Source organism: Oncorhynchus gorbuscha, linkage group LG20, assembly GCF_021184085.1.
Source record: "Oncorhynchus gorbuscha isolate QuinsamMale2020 ecotype Even-year linkage group LG20, OgorEven_v1.0, whole genome shotgun sequence".
Classification (NCBI taxonomy): Eukaryota; Metazoa; Chordata; class Actinopteri; order Salmoniformes; family Salmonidae; genus Oncorhynchus; species Oncorhynchus gorbuscha.
In genome coordinates, this window is record NC_060192.1 from 9,050,536 (window position 1) to 9,077,619 (window position 27,084).

Consider the following 27,084-nt stretch of genomic DNA (forward strand, 5'->3'; position numbering starts at 1 on the left):
GACCAGAGGATATTTCTCCAAAAGTACACTCTCTGTCCCCATGTGCAGTTGCAAACCATAGTCTGGCTTTTTTATGGTGGTTTCATCTCTAAGGGACAGAACGCATCTCCTTCCTGAGCGGTATGACTGCTGCGTGGTCCCATGGTGTTTAAACTTGCGTACAATTATTTGTACAGATGAACGTGGCACCTTCAGGTGTTTGGAAATTGCTCCCAAGGATGAACCAGACACCTCCAATTGACTCAAATGATGTCAATTAGCCTATCAGAAGCTTCTAAAGCCATGGAATTTTCGAAGCTGTTTAAAGGACCAGTCAACATAATTTATGTAAACTTCTGATCCACTGGAATTGTGATACAGTGAAATAATCTGTCAGTTAACAATTGTTGGAAGAATTATTTGTGTGATGCACAAAGTAGATGTCCTAACCGACTTGCCAAAACTTTAGTTTGTTAACAAGAAATTTGTGGAGACTCCAACATAAGTGTATGTAAACTTCTGACTTTAAATTTATCTGATGCTGTCTAGAACAAAAGAGCATGTCACACTTGTTCTGGTCAGACATCATCAGATACATGGGCTTTCATATAGAGGGGTCCTGTTTTGCTAGCTTGGATGCTCTCTCTGTTGACATAGTTTTAGGAGAGAGGAAGAGGCGAAGCGAGAGGTTTCACTCTCGCCAAACTCTGTCCAGAATAAGCCAACTGTGTTTCTATGGGCATAATATGCAGACCTGTGCTTGTCGCCTGCCTTCCCACCTTTGGGACAAAGAGTCCCATTGTTTGGGTAGTGACATGAGCATGTTGTCATTATATACAGATCTTTGGTGTCAGCCTCTTGGAAATTGGAAGGGAAAGTTGGCAGTCTAAATAAAATTTTATATATATATATATATATATATAGTACACCAGGGAGCAAAAAAATAGCTGTGGATTGTTTCAAATCACAAGTGCGTAGGCCTATACCTGTTTGGGAAGCCCGCAATTTGGGTATTGCATGTGGCAACAGGTCAAGCTGATTGAGTTACGGCTTTCAGTGATAATCTAAAATATGTGTGAAGATAATGTGTCTTGAGTATAATTTAAAATGTTGAGACAAGAAGAAGGAGAGTGGTGTGTTGCGAAGATATGGCTTGTCTCTCTCCAGAATGCATGCACTTAGCTCTCCAGAATGCATGCACTTAGCTCTCCAGAATGCATGCACTTAGCTCTCCAGAATGCATGCACTTAGCTCTCCAGAATGCATGCACTTAGCTCTCCAGAATGCATGCACTTAGCTCTCCAGAATGCATGCACTTAGCTCTCCAGAATGCATGCACTTAGCTCTCCAGAATGCATGCACTTAGCTCTCCAGAATGCATGCACTTAGCTCTCCAGAATGCGCTCAGCTGTCTCCCGCCAATTTTTGCGTATTCATTGTTTCATTGTAGAAGTTGTTTGCCCTTTAATAGTTTTTTAAAATCAGTTCCCCATTTACATACTCAACTAATCATCAAGCTATGATAATTTGAATGTATGTCACCAGTAGGCCTAGTAAATGTACCATTAATCCCCCATCATTTCGTTACATTAATTTCTGTTAATGCATGTATTAATTACAGTCATTTACCATTCTCATTCTCAACCTGCTATACTTGTGAGCAACAAGTTGTGGTTTATTTCATAACCATTACGAGTTTTGTCCATTTTTTTCAATGTATTTTATTTGGAGTGCTCCATGTGCGCAATGAGTATGTGTCTGGTTTCTCTTTCCTGATAACGTTAAGGAGCAAGCTCAGATACAGATGTAGGCCTGCCTGTCCTGCTGTGTGCAAAAGAAGGAAAGTACCCATTTGGCAATGTCTAATTTATGATTGTCACAACTCCACGTCCACCGCTAATAAGCTGAGCTTCTCAGTCATTTTTTCTTTACCTCACACATTAAGTTAACAATCTGTTTTTTTGTTGTTGTTTTTTTACATCCATTGCGAATGTTAGAAAGATTATTCAAATACTGAGGAACTAACACTCCCGGCCTCGATGATCACCAAGCCTCGGTGTGATCGAGCAGAATATCATGATCTGATGATTCCGTATATCCAGTGGTAATGGCATAAAAAAACAGCCGTCTGTCCCAAGCTCACTGGTGCGGGGAAATATGAGGGCCCAGGGGTAGGCTAGTTACAGTTTTTCTGAATGCTTAAACACCAACAGTGATTCTTGAAGCGTCACTGAAACCATTAACACTTGTAGCCAATGCATTTACCAAGTGTGCCAAACTGAATGCACGTTCTCTGCTTTACACTAAGTTTGTAATTTTATAACACACTTTTTTGCAAAACTGTATATACAACTAACGGCTTTATTAAAACAGTTGACCTGTTCTATTGGTCAGCATGTTGAGAAAGAAATGGCCTATTCCAAACACACTCTGGGACAGATCACAACAGATTAGAACATTTAGCTGAAAATGTTGATAACCTGTTATTTATTCACGTTATAAGTGCAGCAGTGCACATGAAGCAGTAGGCTACTCACGAATGTTTGTTCCATAAAGCAATTGGCACACCACACATGCAAGTGGTTTATGTGAGAGACATGGAAATATCTGTTAAGAATTTAGGAAGAGGGGGGGGATGGTCTAAAGATACAACACCTAGCATGGGTTGCTAATATGACTAGAATTGTGCCTAAGGCTGATGAACAATGACAGAAAGTTGACTTGAAAACCAATAAAACATGAGAGAAACTGGGTACTGGTTTCAATGGCATATGGAAGTCTTTATAAAATAATTGCCTCAACAGATATGGTTGGGGTTTTTTTTCGAGGCTACTTTGAAGCAAGGTAACGTGCCTCCATAACGTGTAAATAAATGTTCAGGTTTCAAACAAGTATATGTTTTCAAAATGTGTACAGCCTCCAGCTCATTGCAAAGTTGTGTGTGACAAGCTGATGAAGCCTGCCTTCCGTTGCCTACACAGCAAATTCTCCAGTTTAATAAATTACTATTTTACACTGAGTGTTAAATCAACAGTGAAAGTGTTAAGTCTGTGGACCTGGAACACTGACAAATTAACACATTGCTTGGTGTAGGGTTTCCCAAAAATGGTACTTGGGACCCCAAGGTGTGCATGTTTTGGGTTTTGCCCTAGCACTACACAGCTGATTCAAATAATCAACTAATCACCAAGCTATGATAATTTGAATAAATTGTATAGTGTTTGTGCAAAAAACAAAACATGCACCCCTTGGGTTTGGGAAATGCTGGTTTTGTGTAAAGCCTTATTCAAATATTGCCTTTTGAGTAAATTGTGGAGATACCAACCATGACTTTATTTGTTATTGACAGAAAGATACTTGTCATTGTGAATCATCATGTATTGCTCCCTTGAACTTTATCAAGTGTGATCAGAAATAAATATGTCATCATAAACAAAATAGTTCTTTAACAATGCCATGTGTATTTGTTAATTAAACCCCTATTGTGAGGGTATGGTTGTTCCTTGTGATGTTATGTTTGATACTGGATCTTTGAAGTATGCTTTGAAATTTCTAAGCAGTTTGCTTTGAAGCAGTGTGCCAATAACTATACCACCTTATTAGAAACACATGCTCAATTACTTCTGAAGCTTTGTCTTATTTTCTTTATTTATTCGTAGGGGACAATGCACACTAATCAACATCAATATTAAAATAATGCAACATCCATGAAAATGTGCCAGGGTTAGCCAAAAGATCATTTGCACCTGTAGTTCCTGGACAGGTAAGGGCCTTTACACAGCCACTATGCAAATACTCACTAAAACAATGTAAAATAGAAATACATTACATCCAATAATATATCATTCTAATCAACAACACCATCAGCTGCCGTCTTGCATATGAGGAACCATCGATAAGTCATGTGTACAGGTTTGGATAGATTTGAGCCTTGTTTTCAATTTAAATTTTTAAATACAATAAATAAGTCAGTGCCTCTTCTCAAGTCCATGGCATTGCATTCCAGTATATTGTAGCCCTAACAGAGATGACCGATACGACCGATTTTACTCTGTCCGAAAAGGGACAATGGGACCCCCTCTAGTTACTGCCATTGTTATCCCAGAGGTGCTTTCCTTGAGCATGATAAGCCAACATAGGGGTGGAGGGGCCTGACCATGCAGGATCTTAAAGGCAAGGCTTATATCTACATACAGCTTAAAGCTATCCGGACTAAATACATGATGTATATGATATGTACTGTTTGTTTGTAGTGTTTGTTTGTAGAGTGATTCAATTGGTTTCAAAATAGTAGCTCCTGCTTGTGACCAGCATGTGAGGCAACATCTCAGATGTGACACGATCATATAGCATGCATGTATAGTTTGGTGGCACCCAGAGGAAGCAAAGGTCTTATAAACCTGGATAATCCAAACTTTGGATTGGAATCCAAAATGACACTGAGATACCTGAAGTTGGACACAAATTTCAGATTCTCCCCATGAACAAGAAAAGCTTGTTGGGAAGAATCAATTCATTTCTTAGAGAAGTACATAAAAACAGTCTTGTCGATATTTAAATACAGCCAAGAATTAGTCAACCACTTGGAAACATGTACCGTAGCTTCCGTTAACTTATTAACAACTAGTTGTCTATTTTTTTGAGTGTTCATACAGAACTGTATCATCTGCATACATCGGCATGTTAAGTTGTGGGCAAGCAAGTGGGAGATCATTTATATAGATGGTAAACAGAAGGGGGCCTAATATTGACCCTTGTGGGACCACAATGTTATAGTAAAGAGAGTCCGACTGAGTGTCCCCCAAATGAACCCTTTCGACTTCTGTTTGTCAGATAGGAATGTATCCAACTAATGACTTCAGTGGACACAATAAGGGAGGATAGTTTGGATAGGGGGACCTCATGATTCACAGTTTCAAATACCTTTTTAAGATCTTAAAAGACTGTGCCGACTTCACCACCTATATCCAGGTTAGATTATATGCACTCCAGAAAATAGCAATTGTCTGTTTCTGTAGAATGGTTCATTCTGAATCCAAATTAGTTAGAATCCCATTGACCTTTTAATTTGGGATGTTTTTTGGACTTTTCAGCTCCTCTCCCAGTTTGTTGAGATTTTCCAAAATCACTTTGCCATTTCCTTTTGCTTCATTGATCACTGTATGAAAGAACTCTGCTTTTGTTTTTTTATATTCCTTACCACCTTACTTCTCAGTGCTGTAAATATGCAGCTGTCAAGGAAGGATCCCGTTCTCTCATCTGCCTCCATGGGTCCTCGTTGAGCCATAGTAGAAAGTTTTTCCGTCTTGGCTTACGTTGATATTTCTGAGTAAAAGCAAGTATCGCTGACCGAGGTGTGCAATTCGGGTCCGGGCTCAATGTGAGCAGAGTCAAACATTTGACTCCGCCCATGTTTGACCCCCCTCCCTCTCACCTTTTTTTGGTCTTGTTCATCTGAGGTTTGACAATGACACACTAAGTACAAACGCACACATTGAATACAAACATATTTCATTTTTTGTAGATCGTAAGAAATATTATATAAAGTGGTACCAGCAGATGTGTTGTAACACTTTGCTTTAGGACAAGCTACTGATATTATTGCAGTTAACAGACTTGTTATTTATGTCATGTACTGTTAAAATGGTGTTGCTTAATGTTATAACTTTGTAAATATATTATTTTGTCAGGACGTTGCCCTCTTTCGGTACAGCAACCATCCCCCTCTCCCTGCCTCCTACAACTAGGCTGCTGTGGTCAGAGAGGTCATAAATTCCAGGAAGATCCTGCCACATGGCCACACAGTATAGAGACAGAGTGAAGTTTCATAGAGAACAAAGGAATTTCTTCCACCTCACAGAACTTGAGGTCCGAACAACATTTATGTTCCGGAGAAGGTTTAAAAGATCGGCGAAGCATCCAGCTATGAACTGTTCCGTTTGTTACAACTTACTAATCTCATGGGAGACGGTGCGGCCACATTACCATAACGCTGTTTATATAATAGCTTCAGATATGAGGTTTACATCTAATTGTTGTTTAAGATGAATGAGTGAGGATGATACTGTTTGTAAAATTGTGTAATGTGATGTTGGACTGTTTTAATGTAGGAAACGCCAATTCCCTTTTGAGTTTAACTAAATCAGAGGACCGCCCATGAGCCCAGTTAGAGTCGGGCATCCTGGGACCGGCCCTTTTCTGCAACTCCCGAATAAAACCACAACTTTGAGAAATTCTCAACAGACCATGTTTTCTCTCAATCGCGAGAGGACAAAGGCTGAGACGATTGCTGAATCTTTTAACCATACCACGTGGTTAAACTCTTAGACTATCGATACCGACAGAATAAGAACAAGTCTTTGATATGAATTACTAGTCTGCAGCTAGGAATTCGGTATCATTGAACGCGAAGAACGACAACCGCAGAGACATCCATTCTGCAACAACATGAATGAATGTCACTCTGAACTATCCACTCTAACCGAGAGAGGGAGAGACAGGATGGCAACTTTCCAACAGAAACTAACTTTTCTGCCGAGATCCCGACGACACATGGAGTGTAAATATGTATATATTGATTGCAATTGTCCCCGAATGAGTGAGCGTTCATGTGCAAAGGATTAGCATTTCAATTGTTATAATTATCAACTGTGTGTTGTCTTCTCAGTCGACTCCCACTACCCTTTTGTACAACAAGCCACCATGCCGGTTTAGCCCACTAGGGCACATTCCCCTATCATTTCCTATATTCATATTTACTTTGTTTGTTTGTTTATGAACTTCTGTGATTGTTTAGTTAGTTCATAAATACATTATTTAAGACAATTGATGTATGGATGACTCATAGTGAAGACTGGGTTCGTGCAGATAAACAACAATTTACGACGTTTGGAATGAGACTAACGTGAGGTAAAATAAATCATTCATTAATCCAAAGACTAATTGATCAGATATAAAATATCAGAAAAGTTATGTTAGGAAATTATAACTTTGATCTGAATATTTTCCTTGTTGCCCCGACTTCCTAGTTAATTACAGTTACATGATTAATCAGTTTAATCATGTAACACAAATTACAGAGAACCTTTGATTAAAAACTAAAAGTCTTCATTTAATGATAGTAAAGAAAGAACAAGGGCAGCAGGGTAGCCTAGTGGTTATAGCGTTGGACTGGTAACTGAAGGCTGCAAGTTCAAACCCCCGAGCTGACAATGTACAATCTGTCGTTCTGCCCCTGAACAGGCAGTTAACCCACTGTTCCTAGGCCGTCATTGAAAATAAGGATTTGTTCTTAACTAACTTGCCAAGTTAAATAAAGGTTAAAAAAAATACTACCTATCCGGATTTATAATGCTATTTACTTTCCTCATGAGAATGGAGACGGACTATATCATACTGACAAGCTGAATGTGCTTTGTACATGAAGTTATACCAGCTTCAGTAAAGAGATCAGAGACTCGGATGACTTCTACGTCATCTTTACTAAACAACAAACACAATTAACAATCGAAACAATTAACACATCAGACAAAAAACAGGTTTGACCACTCCTCAATAATGGCTTCACTCTTTCTCTTCAAAAGAGGCAAAGACAGTCATTTTCTTGTTGTCAACTTCCTCCACATAGAACATCAGCTTCCTCCACCAAAAACATCTAATCATCTCTCTGTAACTGGAACATGAATGGTTCCTTGAGGAGAATATTTTCCTCTTCATCCAGGCCATCATACAACCGTAGTTGCTGTCTTCCCCGTCCATCCCAATTACACTAAGGAGGGAAACAGTGCCTTTAAATGTTTGGAGTTCGCACCACCTTGCTGCCTCTAGGGTGTCCCTTAGAAGAACATCTGCTTCCTTGAAGAAAAAGGAAGATTAAATATTAAGTGTAGTGCTTCATTGGGTGATCAAGTGAAATTACACCCCACTTTCACAATACCACCATGCAAACAAAAGCCACTATTACTAAAGGGGTTTTCAGTTATGTCTCTATAACTACTCAACAAGTCATCACGACTAGTATATCTCGCCATGCATTAAGCCTTCAGCATTACACACCGTAGACTACATAACCAGTTCACAGCTCCCAGTTTGCCGTGCATTTTGTTTTCAGTATCGTCTAGAAAGAAAACTGTGGTCATTGTGGTCATTAAGTAATGTTAGGGAACCTCTAGGGAGGTGTGTACAATAATGCACCTTACTTTAGCTAATATCCTGTACAGTACCTGATCCTGCAGAGCTGGATGCTGATGTGACATGCTGTGACTTCTTTTTGGGAGGGGGAGTCGTCGTCTACATCATCCTGAAATATATTGGAGAAAGGGGGGAATACATCTTTAAGCATTGGTGTAAGACTATACCACTCATCATATTACACCTCCGACCTGTAAGTGTCTTTTGTTTTTGCCGCCTTTATCAATCTTTCAACCTTTCTTCTTCAAACCTTAGTGAGTGGACGACGTACATTACATACATTCAATATTAAAATATATTTGGGTCAGTCTGGCTACAGTGAAACAAGTGATTTTAAGGATGCAAATTAAAGGTTTTTATAATTTCCAAGACTTAAGGTTCTGCAGGAGAACTAGGCCCCACCCTTACCTAATTTGCTGCATGTTTTCCTTTGAAGGAGAAAAATCACACAATCGAATGGGTATCCCAAAAAACATTATATCCACTAGTGATGAGAATTTCATAATTTATACATACCTCGGTGAAATCACACTGTGCGATGTACAGAGCGTGCTGTAAGTTAAGAAAGAGTAGGTTGTTAAGTTTGATAGTTATAATAACAACCATAATGATAATAGCAATTAATAATAATACCAGCACCATACCATCAAAACAAGCACCCCACAGTTGTTTGAGAAACCTTGCTTTGGTTGGCCCTGTGGTGTAAACAAGGTACAATTTTCAATCAAGGAATGATAATGGTATAGTATATGGCATAGTTCTGTGGAATAATTTAACTGAATATCTAACTTGATCATCATCCACACCTTAAGTCCTCCAAGGTCCAGGGGACAGGATCCGGGCAATGTTTCTGTGAACACAGTGTATGTGAAAGTAAATAAAAAGTACAATTCAACAGCCTTTTAATACTCCAGCATGCATAACAGTTTTGAACACAGTTGGAACTGAATTAGCCCTGAGTATTTTTCACAACATGTATGAGTGTTGCAGGACCAGAACATTGATTTTTTTGACTGCAAACGCACCATTTCTCACATCAATGCGCTCGCATGCCAAAAATCTTTCCTTGGACACTGTTTCAAAGCAATGTGTATGCTTTCTTCGTAAATGTGTTTTGAAGTTTTTCTTATTCAACTTCAGTTTGCAGTGTCCATCTACTGCATGTTTCCGATGCCTCTCGGCCATCGCTCATCAATATACATACAGTTGAAGTTGGAAGTTTGCATACACTTAGGTTGGAGTCATTAAAACTAGTTTTTCAACCACTCTACACATTCCTTGTTAACAAACTATAGTTTTGGTAAGTACTGACTAACTGTAGAACATCTACTTTGTGCGTGACACAAGTAATTTCTCCAACAATTGTTTACAGACAGATTATTTCAAACTGTATCACAATTCCAGTGGGTCAGAAGTTTACATACACTAAGTTGACTGTGCCTTTAAACAGCTTGGAAAATTCCAGAAAATGATAGCATGGCTTTAGAAGCTTCTGATAGGCTAATTGACATCATTTGAGTCAATTGGAGGTGTACCTGTGGATGTATTTCAAATCCTACTGTCAGTGCCGTGTGTATAGGTGGCAGGGAAGTCAGGCGCAGGAGAGTCAAAATGGAGTGTAAATGGAGTCTTTTAATTTATTTATTTATGTTTTATTTCACCTTTATTTAAGCAGGTAGGCAAGTTGAGAACAAGTTCTCATTTACAATTGCGACCTGGCCAAGATAAAGCAAAGCAGTTCGACAGATACAACGACACAGAGTTACACGTGGAGTAAAACAAACATACAGTCAATAATACAGTATAAACAAGTCTATATACAATGTGAGCAAATGAGGTGAGAAGGGAGGTAAAGGCAAAAAAGGCCATGGTGGCAAATTAAATACAATATAGCAAGTAAAACACTGGAATGGTAGTTTTGCAATGGAAGAATGTGCAAAGTAGACCTAAAAATAATGGGGTGCAAAGGAGCAAAATAAATAAATAAATTAAATACAGTTGGGAAAGAGGTAGTTGTTTGGGCTAAATTATAGGTGGGCTATGTACAGGTGCAGTAATCTGTAAGATGCTCTGACAGTTGGTGCTTAAAGCTAGTGAGGGAGATAAGTGTTTCCAGTTTCAGATATTTTTGCAGTTCGTTCCAGTCACTGGCAGCAGAGAACTGGAAGGAGAGGCGGCCAAAGAAAGAATTGGTTTTGGGGGTGACCAGAGAGATATACCTGCTGGAGCGTGTGCTACAGGTGGGAGATGCTATGGTGACCAGCGAGCTGAGATAAGGGGGGACTTTACCTAGCAGGGTCTTGTAGATGACATGGAGCCAGTGGGTTTGGCGACGAGTATGAAGCGAGGGCCAGCCAACGAGAGCGTACAGGTCGCAATGGTGGGTAGTATATGGGGCTTTGGTGACAAAACGGATTGCACTGTGATAGACTGCATCCAATTTGTTGAGTAGGGTATTGGAGGCTGTTTTGTAAATGACATCGCCAAAGTCTGGGATTGGTAGGATGGTCAGTTTTACAAGGGTATGTTGTATGGCAGCATGAGTGAAGGATGCTTTGTTGCGAAATAGGAAGCCAATTCTAGATTTAACTTTGGATTGGAGATGTTTGATATGGGTCTGGAAGGAGAGTTTACAGTCTAACCAGACACCTAAGTATTTGTAGTTGTCCACGTATTCTATGTCAGAGCCGTCCAGAGTAGTGATGTTGGACAGGCGGGTAGGTGCAGGTAGCGATCGGTTGAAGAGCATGGATTTAGTTTTACTTGTATTTAAGAGCAATTGGAGGCCACGGAAGGAGAGTTGTATGGCATTGAAGCTTGCCTGGAGGGTTGTTAACACAGTGTCCAAAGAAGGGCCGGAAGTATACAGAATGGTGTCGTCTGCGTAGAGGTGGATCAGGGACTCACCAGCAGCAAGAGCGACCTCATTGATGTATACAGAGAAGAGAGTCGGTCCAAGAATTGAACCCTGTGGCACCCCCATAGAGACTGCCAGAGGTCCGGACAGCAGACTCTCCGATTTGACACACTGAACTCTATCAGAGAAGTAGTTGGTGAACCAGGCGAGGCAATCATTTGAGAAACCAAGGCTGTCGAGTCTGCCGATGAGGATGTGGTGGTTGACAGAATCGAAAGCCTTATAATAAATAAATGTCCACGGAACATGCTCCATAACACTAAAAGTACAGACATGAACAAACATGGGTTCGAGGACCCGTCGCGCACCAACACAACAAATAAACAACACTGACAATAAAACAATCTCTGACAAAGACATGAGGGTTAAATACACAACAGGTAATGAATGGGATTGAAAACAGGTGTGTGGGAAGACAAGACAAAACCAATGAAAAATGAAAAATGGATCAATGATGGCTAGAAGACCAGTGACGTTGAACGCCAAACACCGCCCGAACAAGGAGAGGCAACGACTTCGGGGACGACCCGGGGGGGCGAGGTGCAGGGCGATCTGGATGGAGACGTGGAATTCTGATAACATGGAAGGATCTAACATGTCCTCCACCGGAACCCAGCTTCTCTCCTCCGGCCCGTACCCCTCCCAGTCCACGATGTACTGAAGGCCCCTCGCCCGACGTCTCAAATCCAAAATGGATCGAACAGAGTACGCCGGGACCCCCTCGATGTCTAGAGGAGGCGGAGGAACATCACGCACTTCAGCCTCCTGGAGCGGGCCAGCCACCACTGGCCTGAGGAGAGACACATGGAACGAGGGGTTAATACGGTAATTAGTGGGCAGTTGTAACCTATAACATACCTCGTTCACTCTCCTCAGGACTTTAAACGGCCCCACAAACCGCGGACCCAGCTTCCGGTAGAGCAGGCGGAGGGGCAGGTTTCGGGTCGAGAGCCAGACCCTGTCTCCTGGTGCGAACACTGGGGCCTCACTGCGGCAGCAGTCTGCACCAATTCTCTGGCACCTTATGGTGCACTGAAGGCTAGAAGACCGGTGACGTCGAACACCGAGCAGCACCCGAACAAGGAGAGGCAACAACTTCGGTAGAAGTCTTTTTGGAGAAATGTCCTCTGGTCTGATGAAACAAAAATAGAAATGTTTGGCCATAATGACCATCGTTATGTTTGGAGGGAAAAGGGGGAGGCTTGCAAGCCGAAGAACACCATCCCAACCATGAAGCATGGGGGAGGCAGCCTCATGTTGTGGGATGCGTTGCTGTAGGAGGGACTTGTGCACTTCACAAAATAGATGGCATCATGAGGTGGAACAATTATGTGGATATATTGAAGCAACATCTCAAGACATCAGTCAGGAAGTTAAAGCTTGGTCGCAAATGCGTCTTCCAAATGGACAATGACCCCAAGCAAAATGGCTTAAGGACATCAAGTCAATGTATTGGAGTGGCCAACACAAAGCCCTGACCTCAATCCTATAGAACATTTTTGGGCAGAACTGAAAAAGCGTGTGCGAGCAAGGAGGCCTACAAACCTGACTCTGTTACACCAGCTCTGTCAGGAGGAATGGGCCAAAATTCACCCAACTTATTGTGGGAAGCTTGTGGAAGGCTACCCAAAACGTTTGACCCAAGTAGACAATGCTACCAAATACTAATTGAGTGTATGTAAACTACTGACCCACTGAGAATGTGATGAAAGAAATCAAATCTGAAATAAATCATTATCTCTACTCTTATTCTGATATTTCACATTCTTATAATAAAGTGGTGATCCTAACTGACCTAAAACAAATAATTGTTAAATGTCAGGAATTGTTCAAAAAAACTGAGTTTAAATATGTTTGGCTAAGGTATATTCCGACTTAACTGTATATGTACATATTCTCATTCACCCCTTTATATATGGGTATTAGGTAGTTTTGGGGAATTGTTAGATTACTTGTTAGATATTACTGAACTGTTGGAACTAGAAGCACAAGCATTTCGCTACACTCACATTAACATCTGCTAACCATGTGTGTGTGACCAATAAAATTTGATTTGATTTTAAGGGAATGGCCTCAACGAATACACATTTAGAACCAGCCAAACATGACAAGACATACATTGAAGAAACACAAAGCAATGATCAAGTCGATTACATAGCTGTACTTGTAAACCTAGGATTACTGCTCAAGGAGGCAAATTTGTCCAAATAAGATTCCTTCATTGTGAACAATTAGCTAGCTCACGTGCAAATGGGTGCTGGTATCGGTGAGGTAGTTGGTCATATAAAAATATACCACTGCACTGGTATAACATGAATCTTACAAAGTACATTATGCATAATGACAGTCTCACTTACTTCCATGATTCATTTTTGTATCCATGTTTCTACGAACTGTACTGATACTTTTGTGATTTTTTGTCTGCCTGTTGTGACCGCCTTGGAGCCATTGGATTACTAAACAAAACGTGCCAACAAAACGTTTTTGGATATAAAGAGTGACTTTATCGAACAAAACAAACATTTATTGGTTAACTGGGAGTCTTGTGAGTGCAATCATATGAAGATCATCAAAAGTAACTGATTTTTTTATTTTTATTTGCTATTTCTTACTTTTGTTACTCCTCTACGTGGCTGATTACTGTATGTAATGTTTTGTCTGCTGGGCGCTGTCCTCAGATAATCGCATGGTATGCTTTCACCGTAAAGCCTTTTTGAAATCTGACACAATTGTTGGATTAACAAGAAGTTAAACTTTAAGCCAATGTATAGAACTTGTATGTTTTATGAGTTTTTATTATGAGTATTTCTGTTTTTGAATTTGGTGCTCTGCATTTTCACCAGATGTTGGCCAGGTAAGACGGTAGCATCCCACATACCCTAGTGAGGTTTAAGCAATGAAGACCCATGGTCTGCATACAGAACAATTCTGTCAGCTATTGACAAAATTAGCTGTTTATGCATTTGAAGGCAAAAGGGAAGCACGCTTCAATTACCAGTTGAGAAATAAAAATGGTAGCTATTTTTAATCGAGGACATCAACACGCAATTGCATTTAGAATTTTTGCGCAATGATTGGACTTATAAAAGCACTCCAGAAGCAACAAAATAGCTGTTTGACGAGTTGTCTGACAGATTTTCTGCTCAAGGTTCTGTATCTGTATGCTGTGCACACACTCCAATTTAATTCCACTAAATTATGCAAATTAACATTTAGACCGATAAGCATGACCGGTCAAATGTATTTCCATCGACTGGAATTTCCATCAATTGAACAGGCTTTTTTTCAATGGGATTTATGTTTTATATTTGGCTGGCGCCAATTTTATTTATCAGCTTTTCAATATTTTTATTGTTCAAAAGCCAGCTATTACTGGCTAACGGAAATCCGGACACACATAGTGCATACACCATAGACATACATAATTTACACACAGAGAATTCAGCTCGGACAGATCCATCTCGGAGAGGCCCAGCTCATGAGCTCCATCAGCAGCATTATTTTGGAATGGAAAATGTGTTTATGCAATAAATGTTAATGAATCGCATTGATTCATTCCCTAATAAAACCGAATCGTTTCAAACTAAAACATATCGTTCCTGTATTGTATCAGAACCCAAGTTTCTAGATACGTGTCAAATCACCTTGAAAAGGAAAGATGCACATCCCTAGTACTTTTCTATTTCCAGAACTACCAAAGGGTGACAAATACCCTCATTCATTCCTGCGGGAAAGCTAGAGAGTGGATCACTTGTCATTTAATATGAAATCATACAATTGTGATTGCGCTACTTGCCGTGTGTATTTTTATAAAGAAACTGGGGGAGTGGGGGTTAGATAAAAGTAAAACCATACCTACTTACTGCATTCAGAATGTTAACAGGCCATACAAATATCTCTGTCAGTCTTTTGGGCATGTGGCAGCGAGGGCAGCCATTTGCTTGCTATACACCATATACAGTAAACTATGCATTAGTCTTAAAATGGGAATCTCATCCTGTATGCATTAACATTTTAATCCCTCTGTAGACTCAGCGCATGTTTTCCCTTCAGTCTGCTGCACTGCTGGATACATGGGCCCTCTCCCCGTATAAAGACATTTTCCCCACCTTTCTACACCTCGTACATCTCCATTTTAGGGATGCCATGGAGGAGCAATATTGAAAAGAGCGGATTGGGAAAGAGTCCGTGCTTATACGCAATGGTTGGATGATAAATAGTTGAGGAACACAGGGCTAAGTGTTTTGTGTTCCCTGTGTGCTCTCATGAATTGTCCTAAAAAAACTGTATTCAAAAACGGGTCAGGTTTAATCGTGTATTCCCATTGATTAGTAAGAGCCTGCGTCGTGCCTGCGCTCTCTGTTATATCATCTAAAGCGGTAAACATGTTTGCCTGATTAGTCATTACAAAACAAATTGTGTGGAATAAGTAACAGTGGTCTTGTAACAGAGTGTTTAGTTGATCTCCTCTGACGTAATGGCTAATTTCAAATGGTGAAACTGTTGTCAAATTTATAAAGCGCTTTCCTCCCCTATTTTTCCATATCCACACAGTAAATGAAAGCCGCTCTATGAGTTCAAATTAAAGTTCAGTCATCCATTAAAATGTTCTCTCTCTCTCTCTCCCTCTCTCTCTCTCTCACTCTTACTCTCACTCTCTCACTCACTAACTGACTGCCCTCTTCTGTCAAAAGCTCTCAAAAGAAGACAGGCTATGTGCACACTGCCCACAAATCCAATTTGTATAAACTCCCATATCTATTGGGTGAAATACCACAGTGTGCAATGACAGCAGCAAGATTTGTGACCTGTTGCCATAAGAAATGTGCAAACAGTGAAGAACAAACACAATTGTAAATTCATCCAATATTTATGTTTATTAATTTTCCCTCTTGTACTTTAACTATTTGCACATCGTTACAACACTGTATATAGACATAATATGACATTTGAAATGTCTTATTGTCTTAACACCATTATAAATACAACATATACATACATACATACATACATACATACATACATACATACATACATACATACATACATACATACATACATACATACATACATACATACATACATACATACATACATACATACATACATACATACATACATACATACATACATACATACATACATACATACATACATACATACATACATACATACATACATACATACATACATACATACATACATACATACATACATACATACATACATACATACATACATACATACATACATACATACATACATACATACATACATACATACATACATATATTTACATGTGTGTTTGTTTATTTTGTACTTGAACTATTTTCCCATCATTTACAACACCGTTTATAGACATTATATGACATTTGAAATGTTTTTAGCATTTATCCTTTTGGAACTTTTGTGAGCGTAATTTTACTGTTAGTTTTGTATTGTTTATTTCACTTTTGTTTATTATCTATTTCACTTGCTTTGGCAATGTAAACATATGCTTCCCATGTCAATAAAGCCCCCAAATTGAATTATTGGTATAGAGGAGATGGACCAACTGGTTGCCCTCTAGGTTACAGAGAGCTGGTAGTCCAATCCACCCAACTACCAGGTGTGAAACAGGGAAGGGACTTAGGGGGTATGCTAATTTGATATAGAGCAGACCTAACACGCTCTATTGAGTTTATCTAAACAGGAACATTTTACATTTGGCTAGAAATTCAAAAGGAATTTATCTCAGAGAAAAAGGCCCTCTTGTGCTATCTATATCCCCCACTAGAATCCCCATACTTTAATGAAGACAGCTTCTCCATCCTGGAGTGGGAAATCAACCCTTTCCAGGCCCAGGGACATGTACAAGTCTGTGGCGACATAAATCCCAGAATTGAACAAGAACCTGACACCCTCAGTGCACAAACACCTACCTGGAGGTGACAGCATTCCCTCCCCAATATGCCCCCCTAAGCACAACTATGACAACATAACTAACAAAACAGGTCACAATTCCTCCAGCTCTGCCACACGCTGGGTATGTACAGTCGTGGCCAAAAGTTTGGAGAATGACACAAATATACATTTTCACAGTCTGCTGCCTCAGTTTGTATGGTGGCAATTTGCATATACTCCAGAATGTTATGAAGAGTGATCAGATGAATTGCAATTAATTGCAAAGACCCTCTTTGCCATGCAAATGAAGTGAATACCCAAAAATCATTTCCACTCCATTTCAGCCCTGCCACAAAAGGACGAGCTGACATCATGTCAGTGAATCTCTCGTTAACACAGGTGTGAGTGTTGACGAGGACAAAACTGGAGATCACTCTATCTTGCTGATTGAGATTGAATAACAGACTGGAAGCATCAAAAGGAGGGTGGTGCATGGAATCATTGTTCTTCCTCTGTCAACCATGGTTACCTGCAAGGAAACACGTGCCGTCATCATTGCAATGCACAAAAAGGGTGTCACAGGCAAGGATATTGCTGCCGGTGTTTCCATCAAATGTTCAGGGTAATACAAATATAAAAATATTTGTTCAGGTACAGACTCCCACTCTTTCCTGCTATTGACGTCACTTACAATGCACTTTTGCAGCCAGGCACGTGTCTTGTGACTGAGTGTGTGACAGAGAAAAACATGTTTGTGTCATTTAGAGGGAAAATGCATGCATTTTAGCATTTGAGTCCCTTTTCAAAAGTTGCTAAAAGTTCAAAATACATTTTTAAAAGTATCTCAATTTGATGCTAGGTGCTGTTTGAAAAGAAAGTTGCCAGAGTAGTCTGAAAAGTTGCTAAATCTAGCAATCTGACATCACTGATTGCTGCCAGTAAGATTGCACCTAAATTAATCATTTATCGGATCGTCAAGAACTTCAAGGAGAGCGGTTCAGTTGTTGTGAAGAAGACTTCAGGGCACCCAAAGAAAGGCCAGCAAAGCGCCAGGACAATCTCCTAAAGTTGATTCAGCTGCAGGATCGGGGCACCACCAGTACAGAGCTTGCTCAGGAATGGCTGTAGGCAGGTGAGAGTGCATCTGCACGCAGTGAGGCAAAGACTTTTGGAGGATGGCCTGGTGTCAAAAAGGGCAGCAAAGAACCACTTATCTCCAGGAAAAACATCAGGGCCAGACTGATATTCTGCAAAAGGTACAGGGATTGAACTGCTGAGGACTGGGGTCAAATCATTTTCTCTAATGAATCCCCTTTCCGATTGTTTGGGGCATCCGGAAAAAAAGCTTGTCCGGAGAAGACAAGGTGAGCGCTACCATCAGTCCTGTGTCATGCCAACAGTAAATCATTCTGAGACCATTCATGTGTGAGGTTGCTTCTCAGCCAAGGGAGTGGCCTCACTCACAATTTTGCCTGAGAACATTAAGAACACAGCCATGAATAAAGAATGGTACCAACACATCCTCCAACAGCAACTTCTCCCAACCATCCAGGAACAGTTTGGTGACGAACAATGCCTTTTCCAGCATGATGGAGCACCTTTCCATAAGCCAAAAGTGAACTTTGTGGCTCGGGGAACAAAACATTAATATTTTGGGTCCATTGGAAACTCCCCAGACCTGAATCCCGTTGAGAACTTGTGGTCAATCCTCAAGAGGCGGGTGGACAAACAAAAACCCACATATTCTGACCAATTCCAAGCATTGATTATGCAAGAATGGGCTAACATCAGTCAGGATGTGGCCCAGAAGGTAATTGACAGCATGCCTGTCATGTTTGTCATTTATTATCATGTCTTGTCCCTGTGCTCCCCATGCTATTCGTTTCCCTCTGCTGGTCTTATTTGGTTCTTTCCCTCCTTCTATCCCTCTCTCTCCCCCTCCCTCTCTCACTCTCTCGCTCTCTCTTCTCTCTATCGTTCCGTTCCTGCTCCCAGCTGTTCCTATTCCCCTAATCATCATTTAGTCTTCCCACACCTGTTCCCGATCCTTTCCCCTGATTAGAGTCCCTATTTATTCCTTTGTGATCCGTTCCTGTCCCGTCGGTTCCTTGTTTTGTATTCACCATGCTGTGATTGTGTTTCGCCCTGTCCTGTCGTGTTTTTTGCCTTCATCAGATGCTGCGTGTGAGCAGGTGTCTCTGTCTACTACGGCCTGCGCCTACCCGAAGCGACCTACAGTCTGTGGCCGCTTCTCTTGTTATTCCCCTCTACAGACTAGAGGATTTCTGTTACTCCCTGTTTGGATTTGAATAAACTCTGTTTCTGTTAAGTCGCTTTTGGGTCCTCTATCACCTGCATGACAGAAGGAACCGACCAAGGAATGGACCCAGCGACTTCAGACGCTCGTTACACTGCCGTCGAGATCCAAGGAGCCATGCTCGGCAGACACGAGCAGGAATTGTCTGCTGCTCGCCATGCCGTGGAGAACCTGGCCGCTCAGGTTTCCGACCTCTCTGGACAGTTCCAGAGTCTACGTCTCGTGCCACCTGTTACTTCCTGGCCTGCCGAGCCTCCAGAACCTAGGGTTAATAACCCACCTTGCTACTCCGGGCAGCCCACTGAGTGCCGCTCCTTTCTCACGCAGTGTGAGATTGTGTTCTCTCTCCAACCCAACACATACTCTAGAGAGAGAGCTCGGGTTGCTTACGTCATTTCACTCCTTACTGGCCGGGCTCGAGAATGGGGCACAGCTATCTGGGAGGCAAGGGCTGATTGCTCTAACAAATTCCAGAACTTTAAAGAGGAGATGATTCGGGTTTTTGACCGTTCAGTTTTTGGTGGGGAGGCTTCTAGGGCCCTGGCTTCCTTATGCCAAGGTGAACGGTCCATAACGGATTATTCCATTGAGTTTCGCACTCTTGCTGCCTCTAGTGAGTGGAACGAGCCGGCGCTGCTCGCTCGTTTTCTGGAGGGACTCCACGCAGTGGTTAAGGATGAGATTCTCTCCCGGGAGGTTCCTTCAGATGTGGACTCTTTGATTGCTCTCGCCATCCGCATAGAACGACGGGTAGATCTTCGTCACCGGGCTCGTGGAAGAGAGCTCGCATCAACGGTGTTTCCCTGCTCCGCATCGCAACCATCTCCCTCCTCTGGCTTTGAGACTGAGCCCATGCAGCTGGGAGGGATTCGCATCTCGAATAAGGAGAGGGAACGGAGGATCACCAACCGCCTGTGCCTCTATTGCGGAGTTGCTGGACATTTTGTTAATTCATGTCCAGTAAAAGCCAGAGCTCATCTGTAAGCGGAGGGCTACAGGTGAGCGCAACTACTCAAGTCTCTCCATCAAGGTCCTGTACTACTTTGTCGGTCCACCTACGCTGGACCGGTTCGGGTGCTACATGTAGTGCCTTGATAGACTCTGGGGCTGAGGGTTGTTTCATGGACGAAGCATGGGTTCGGAAACATGACATTCCTTTCAGAGAGTTAGATAAGCCTACGCCCATGTTCGCCTTAGATGGTAGTCATCTTCCCAGTATCAGATTTGAGACACTACCTTTAACCCTCACAGTATCTGGTAACCACAGTGAGACTATTTCTTTTTTGATTTTCCGTTCACCGTTTACACCTGTTGTTTTGGGTCATCCCTGGCTAGTATGTCATAATCCTTCTATTAATTGGTCTAGTAATTCTATCCTATCCTGGAACGTTTCTTGTCATGTGAAGTGTTTAATGTCTGCCATCCCTCCCGTTTCTTCTGTCCCTACTTCTCAGGAGGAACCTGGCGATTTGACAGGAGTGCCGGAGGAATATCATGATCTGCGCACGGTCTTCAGTCGGTCCCGAGCCAACTCCCTTCCTCCTCACCGGTCGTATGATTGTAGTATTGATCTCCTTCCGGGGACCACTCCTCCTCGAGGTAGACTATACTCTCTGTCGGCTCCCGAACGTAAGGCTCTCGAGGATTATTTGTCTGTGTCTCTTGACGCCGGTACCATAGTGCCTTCTTCTTCTCCGGCCGGGCGGGGTTCTTTTTTGTTACGAAGAAGGACGGTACTCTGCGCCCCTGCGTGGATTATCGAGGGCTGAATGACATAACGGTTAAGAATCGTTATCCGCTTCCCCTTATGTCATCAGCCTTCGAGATTCTGCAGGGAGCCAGGTGCTTTACTAAGTTGGACCTTCGTAACGCTTACCATCTCGTGCGCATCAGAGAGGGGGACGAGTGGAAAACGGCGTTTAACACTCCGTTAGGGCATTTTGAGTACCGGGTTCTGCCGTTCGGTCTCGCCAATGCGCCAGCTGTTTTTCAGGCATTAGTTAATGATGTTCTGAGAGACATGCTGAACATTTTTGTTTTTGTCTATCTTGACGATATCCTGATTTTTTCTCCGTCACTCGAGATTCATGTTCAGCACGTTCGACGTGTTCTACAGCGCCTTTTAGAGAATTGTCTCTACGTAAAGGCTGAGAAGTGCTCTTTTCATGTCTCCTCCGTTACTTTTCTCGGTTCCGTTATTTCCGCTGAAGGCATTCAGATGGATTCCGCTAAGGTCCAAGCTGTCAGTGATTGGCCCGTTCCAAGGTCACGTGTCGAGTTGCAGCGCTTTTTAGGTTTCGCTAATTTCTATCGGCGTTTCATTCGTAATTTCGGTCAAGTTGCTGCCCCTCTCACAGCTCTTACTTCTGTCAAGACGTGTTTTAAGTGGTCCGGTTCCGCCCAGGAGCTTTTGATCTTCTAAAAGAACGTTTTACGTCCGCTCCTATCCTCGTTACTCCTGACGTCACTAGACAATTCATTGTCGAGGTTGACGCTTCAGAGGTAGGCGTGGGAGCCATTCTATCCCAGCGCTTCCAGTCTGACGATAAGGTTCATCCTTGCGCTTATTTTTCTCATCGCCTGTCGCCATCTGAGCGCAACTATGATGTGGGTAACCGTGAACTGCTCGCCATCCGCTTAGCCCTAGGCGAATGGCGACAGTGGTTGCAGGGGGCGACCGTTCCTTTTGTCGTTTGGACAGACCATAAGAACCTTGAGTACATCCGTTCTGCCAAACGACTTAATGCCCGTCAAGCTCGTTGGGCGTTGTTTTTCGCTCGTTTCGAGTTTGTGATTTCTTACCGTCCGGGTAGCAAGAACACCAAGCCTGATGCCTTATCCCGTCTGTTTAGTTCTTCTGTGGCTTCTACTGATCCCGAGGGGATTCTTCCTTATGGGCGTGTTGTCGGGTTAACAGTCTGGGGAATTGAAAGACAGGTTAAGCAAGCACTCACGCACACTGCGTCGCCGCGCGCTTGTCCTAGTAACCTCCTTTTCGTTCCTGTTTCCACTCGTCTGGCTGTTCTTCAGTGGGCTCACTCTGCCAAGTTAGCTGGTCATCCCGGTGTTCGAGGCACTCTTGCGTCTATTCGCCAGCGCTTTTGGTGGCCGACTCAGGAGCGTGACACGCGCCGTTTCGTGGCTGCTTGTTCGGACTGCGCGCAGACTAAGTCGGGTAACTCTCCTCCTGCCGGTCGTCTCAGACCGCTCCCCATTCCTTCTCGACCATGGTCTCACATTGCCTTAGACTTCATTACCGGTCTGCCTTTGTCTGCGGGGAAGACTGTGATTCTGACGGTTGTCGATAGGTTCTCTAAGGCGGCACATTTCATTCCCCTCGCTAAACTTCCTTCCGCTAAGGAGACGGCACAAATCATTATTGAGAATGTATTCAGAATTCATGGCCTCCCGTTAGACGCCGTTTCAGACAGAGGCCCGCAATTCACGTCACAGTTTTGGAGGGAGTTCTGTCGTTTGATTGGTGCGTCCGTCAGTCTCTCTTCCGGGTTTCATCCCCAGTCTAACGGTCAAGCAGAGAGGGCCAATCAGACGATTGGTCGCATACTACGCAGCCTTTCTTTCAGAAACCCTGCGTCTTGGGCAGAACAGCTCCCCTGGGCAGAATACGCTCACAATTCGCTTCCTTCGTCTGCTACCGGGTTATCTCCGTTTCAGAGTAGTCTGGGTTACCAGCCTCCTCTGTTCTCATCCCAGCTTGCCGAGTCCAGCGTTCCCTCCGCTCAAGCGTTTGTCCAACGTTGTGAGCGCACCTGGAGGAGGGTGAGGTCTGCACTTTGCCGTTACAGGGCACAGACGGTGAGAGCCGCCAATAAACGCAGGATTAAGAGTCCAAGGTATTGTTGCGGCCAGAGAGTGTGGCTTTCCACTCGCAACCTTCCTCTTACGACAGCTTCTCGTAAGTTGACTCCGCGGTTCATTGGTCCGTTCCGTGTCTCCCAGGTCGTCAATCCTGTCGCTGTGCGACTGCTTCTTCCGCGACATCTTCGTCGCGTCCATCCTGTCTTCCATGTCTCCTGTGTTAAGCCCTTTCTTCGCACCCCCGTTCGTCTTCCCTCCCCCTCCCGTCCTTGTCGAGAGCGCACCTATTTACAAGGTACATAAGATCATGGACATGCGTTCTCGGGGACGGGGTCACCAATACCTAGTGGATTGGGAGGGTTACGGTCCTGAGGAGAGGAGTTGGGTTCCGTCTCGGGACGTGCTGGACCGTTCACTCATCGATGATTTCCTCCGTTGCCGCCAGGATTCCTCCTCGAGTGCGCCAGGAGGCGCTCGGTGAGTGGGGGTACTGTCATGTTTGTCATTTATTATCATGTCTTGTCCCTGTGCTCCCCATGCTATTCGTTTCCCTCTGCTGGTCTTATTTGGTTCTTTCCCTCCTTCTATCCCTCTCTCTCCCCCCTCCCTCTCTCACTCTCTCGCTCTCTCTTCTCTCTATCGTTCCGTTCCTGCTCCCAGCTGTTCCTATTCCCCTAATCATCATTTAGTCTTCCCACACCTGTTCCCGATCCTTTCCCCTGATTAGAGTCCCTATTTATTCCTTTGTGATCCGTTCCTGTCCCGTCGGTTCCTTGTTTTGTATTCACCATGCTGTGATTGTGTTTCGCCCTGTCCTGTCGTGTTTTTTGCCTTCATCAGATGCTGCGTGTGAGCAGGTGTCTCTGTCTACTACGGCCTGCGCCTACCCGAAGCGACCTACAGTCTGTGGCCGCTTCTCTTGTTATTCCCCTCTACAGACTAGAGGATTTCTGTTACTCCCTGTTTGGATTTGAATAAACTCTGTTTCTGTTAAGTCGCTTTTGGGTCCTCTATCACCTGCATGACAATGCCAGGGCGGATTGCAGAGGTCTTGAAAAAGAAGGGTCAACACTTCAAATATTGACTCTTCGCGTCAACTTCATGTCATTGTCAATAAAAGCCTTTGACACTTATGAAATGCTTGTAATTATACTTCAGTAATCCATAGTAACATCTGACAAGGATATCTAAAGACACTGAAGCAGCAACCTTGGTGAAAATTAATATTTGTGTCATTCTCAAAACTTTCGGCCATGACTGTACATCGTCAATGGTAGGCTTTGATGGGACTCCTATGGTAGGTACACCTATAGCGCATCTCTTGTCAGTAGTACTGTAGACTACTTTTTGACTACACTTTGAAAACAAACCAAATTTTGATGAACTCCCATATCTACTCGGTGAAATACCACAGTGTGCCATCACAGCAGCAAGATTTTTGACCTGTTGCCAGAACAGGACGTCCCAGTTAAATGAGCTTTTAAACAGATTTCTAATTAACCTTACAGAAAATACTTCCTTTCAGTGCTGTAAGTATATAAAAAATATATAATATATATGCCATTTAGCAGACGCTTTTATCCAAAGCGACTTACAGTCATGTGTGCATACATTCTACGTATGGGTGGTCCCGGGGATCTAACCCACTACCCTGGCGTTACAAGCGCCATGCTCTACCAACTGAGCTACAGAAGGCCCACGTCTGTCTTGCCTCACACAACCATGGTAAATACCACCAGAATCAGATTAATGAAAAGAATGAACCTATTTGCAGCTAAGCTTTATGAGCATCATGGACAGCTAAAAATGTGGTTGAGTGATTCGAAAATGATTATGCAGCCCATCGGGTATCTCACTACGCCCCCTTATGCCATGTTTTGACATATGCAGACAGGCAGACTAAAAGTAAGTTTCCATTGTGATACGTCTGACAGACAAGTTTCTAGCTCCGCCCACATCTTCCAGACTTTATAGCATTCCAGAAAGCTTGAATTGTTGAGTTATTATTCGTGTTACACTTAAAGCATGAGTCTGATGTTGTGCTGAAAAAAATGTATACTAAAAACTTGGAAGGCAATCAATCCGCCAACATTGACACAATGGAAAAATCACAAGATTTATTTTTAAATTACTGCAATAGCATGGGAGACTGGGAAAATCAAATTGGTACAATTATAGGGCAAGTGTTAACTGACTTGCCTAGTTAAATAAAGGTTAAATAAAACATAAATTACATCTCATCTGCCCAGACCCTGTCTGCTCACACACCCATCTCCTAATGCCTATATTATTGTTTAACCTCTACAGGACTGGTGTGTGTGTCGTCGTCGTCGTCGTCCCCGCGGGACGGTTGAGCTAATGTAGGCTAATGTGATTAGCTTGAGGAGGACATTGACATATCTGAAATGTGAAATGTGAAATCTTAAATTCTCGTTAATTTAACTGCACTGTCCAATTTCCAGTAGCTATTAGAGTGAAATAATACCATGCTATTGTTTGAGTAGAGTGTGCAGTTATGAACTTGAAAATGTATGAATAAACCAATTAGGCACATTTGGGCATTCTTGATTCTTGGTTCATTGGATCAGTCTAAAGCTTTGCACATACACGGCTGCCATCACGGCTGCCATCACGGCTGACAATTCACATGCATGTGACTCATAATTTTGACACTCAAAATGTACTGGCTAAAGTCTAAATTGCGCCAGGGCTGGAATAATACATTATGGCCTTTCTCTTGCATTTCAAAGATGCTACAAAAAATTAAAAATAATGTTTTTTTTCTTTGTATTATCTTTTACTAGATCTAATGTTTTATATTCTCCTACATTAATTTCCCATTTCCACATTTCTCAAAGTGTTTCCTTTCAAATGGTAACAAGAAAATGCATATCCTTGCTTCAGGTCCTGAGCTATAGGCAGTTAGATTTGGGTATGTCATTTTAGGCAAAACATTTTTTTTAAAGAGGTGGATACTTGAGGTTTTTTAGAACAAATTCCTATTTACTATGATGGCCTACATGTAGTCATTATGCGTGTCTGTAAGTTGTTGTTCATATGTATAAGTTTGTTTTTGGAATGTAAAAAATATTTATAATGAAATATATAAAATATATTATGAACAATGAACACGGCAGAAATGCTTCAAATAACTCCTACTCATAAGGACACATCCTGATTTTTTAAAGAATGAACAAAACAAACCATTGTAACAAAAATAGATGATCTCCACGACACTATAAATCATAATTATTTCATTTTAGCAGATGCTTTTATCCATAGCAACTAGGTTAAGTGCTTTGTTCAAGGGCACATCAACAGATACTATCCCTAATCATCTCAGAGATTCAAACAAGCAACCTTTTGGTTACTGGCCCAGTGCTCTTAACCATTAGGTTAACTGCCACCCCACGGCTGGCTCTCTCGTGAACTACAATAAAATCCAGACGCTCTGTTTAATCCTTAGTCGTGTCCATATCATGGGAGTACTGAGAGATATAAACATTAGCATACCCCATCAACATGTGAAGCTATGTGAAGCTTACTCATAAAACTACATCCTGTCGTTGTCTCACACTGCAGATTTTAGACAGAGAGAGAGAGAGAGAGAGAGAGAGAGAGAGAGAGAGAGAGGAAAGAAGAGAGAAAGAGAGAAAAACAAGTATAAATAAGACATTGTGGGGCTTGGGAGCATCTCAATCATCCTTGATCTAAGACAAAAGTGTCTCCTCTCCCTTACTTCTGTTCTTTACCTTTCGCGTCTGGGGATGTGGGGCTATATTTAACAGCAATAATGGTGGATGGATGACAGATTTTTTTATTGAAACCTTATTTTACCAGGTAAGATCACCTGTTATTGGCTATTGATCATTGGTCAGAATTGATCACATGTCATGAAGTGACTGCAGTGTGATGACTTCATTATAGATTTGGTGCCGAAGCTGGACGCATCGACCAATCAGATTATTCGGTTTGGCAG

At 42.2% G+C, this 27,084-nt stretch overlaps 1 protein-coding gene and 1 long non-coding RNA gene across 2 annotated transcripts in view; one reads left to right on the plus strand and one right to left on the minus strand.

Annotated features, from left to right (window-relative positions):
- Nucleotides 1-27,084, plus strand: part of lamc3 (laminin, gamma 3) — a 270,427-nt gene that overhangs the window by 53,756 nt on the left and 189,587 nt on the right. The gene's annotated exons all lie outside the window — the stretch shown is intronic.
- LOC124007212 lies at nucleotides 7,442-9,110 on the minus strand. Its single transcript, XR_006833888.1, has 5 exons — nucleotides 8,976-9,110; nucleotides 8,814-8,864; nucleotides 8,686-8,721; nucleotides 8,202-8,278; nucleotides 7,442-7,833 (listed from the first exon to the last, which is right to left on the minus strand). It is a non-coding gene; the product is annotated as an uncharacterized LOC124007212 (long non-coding RNA).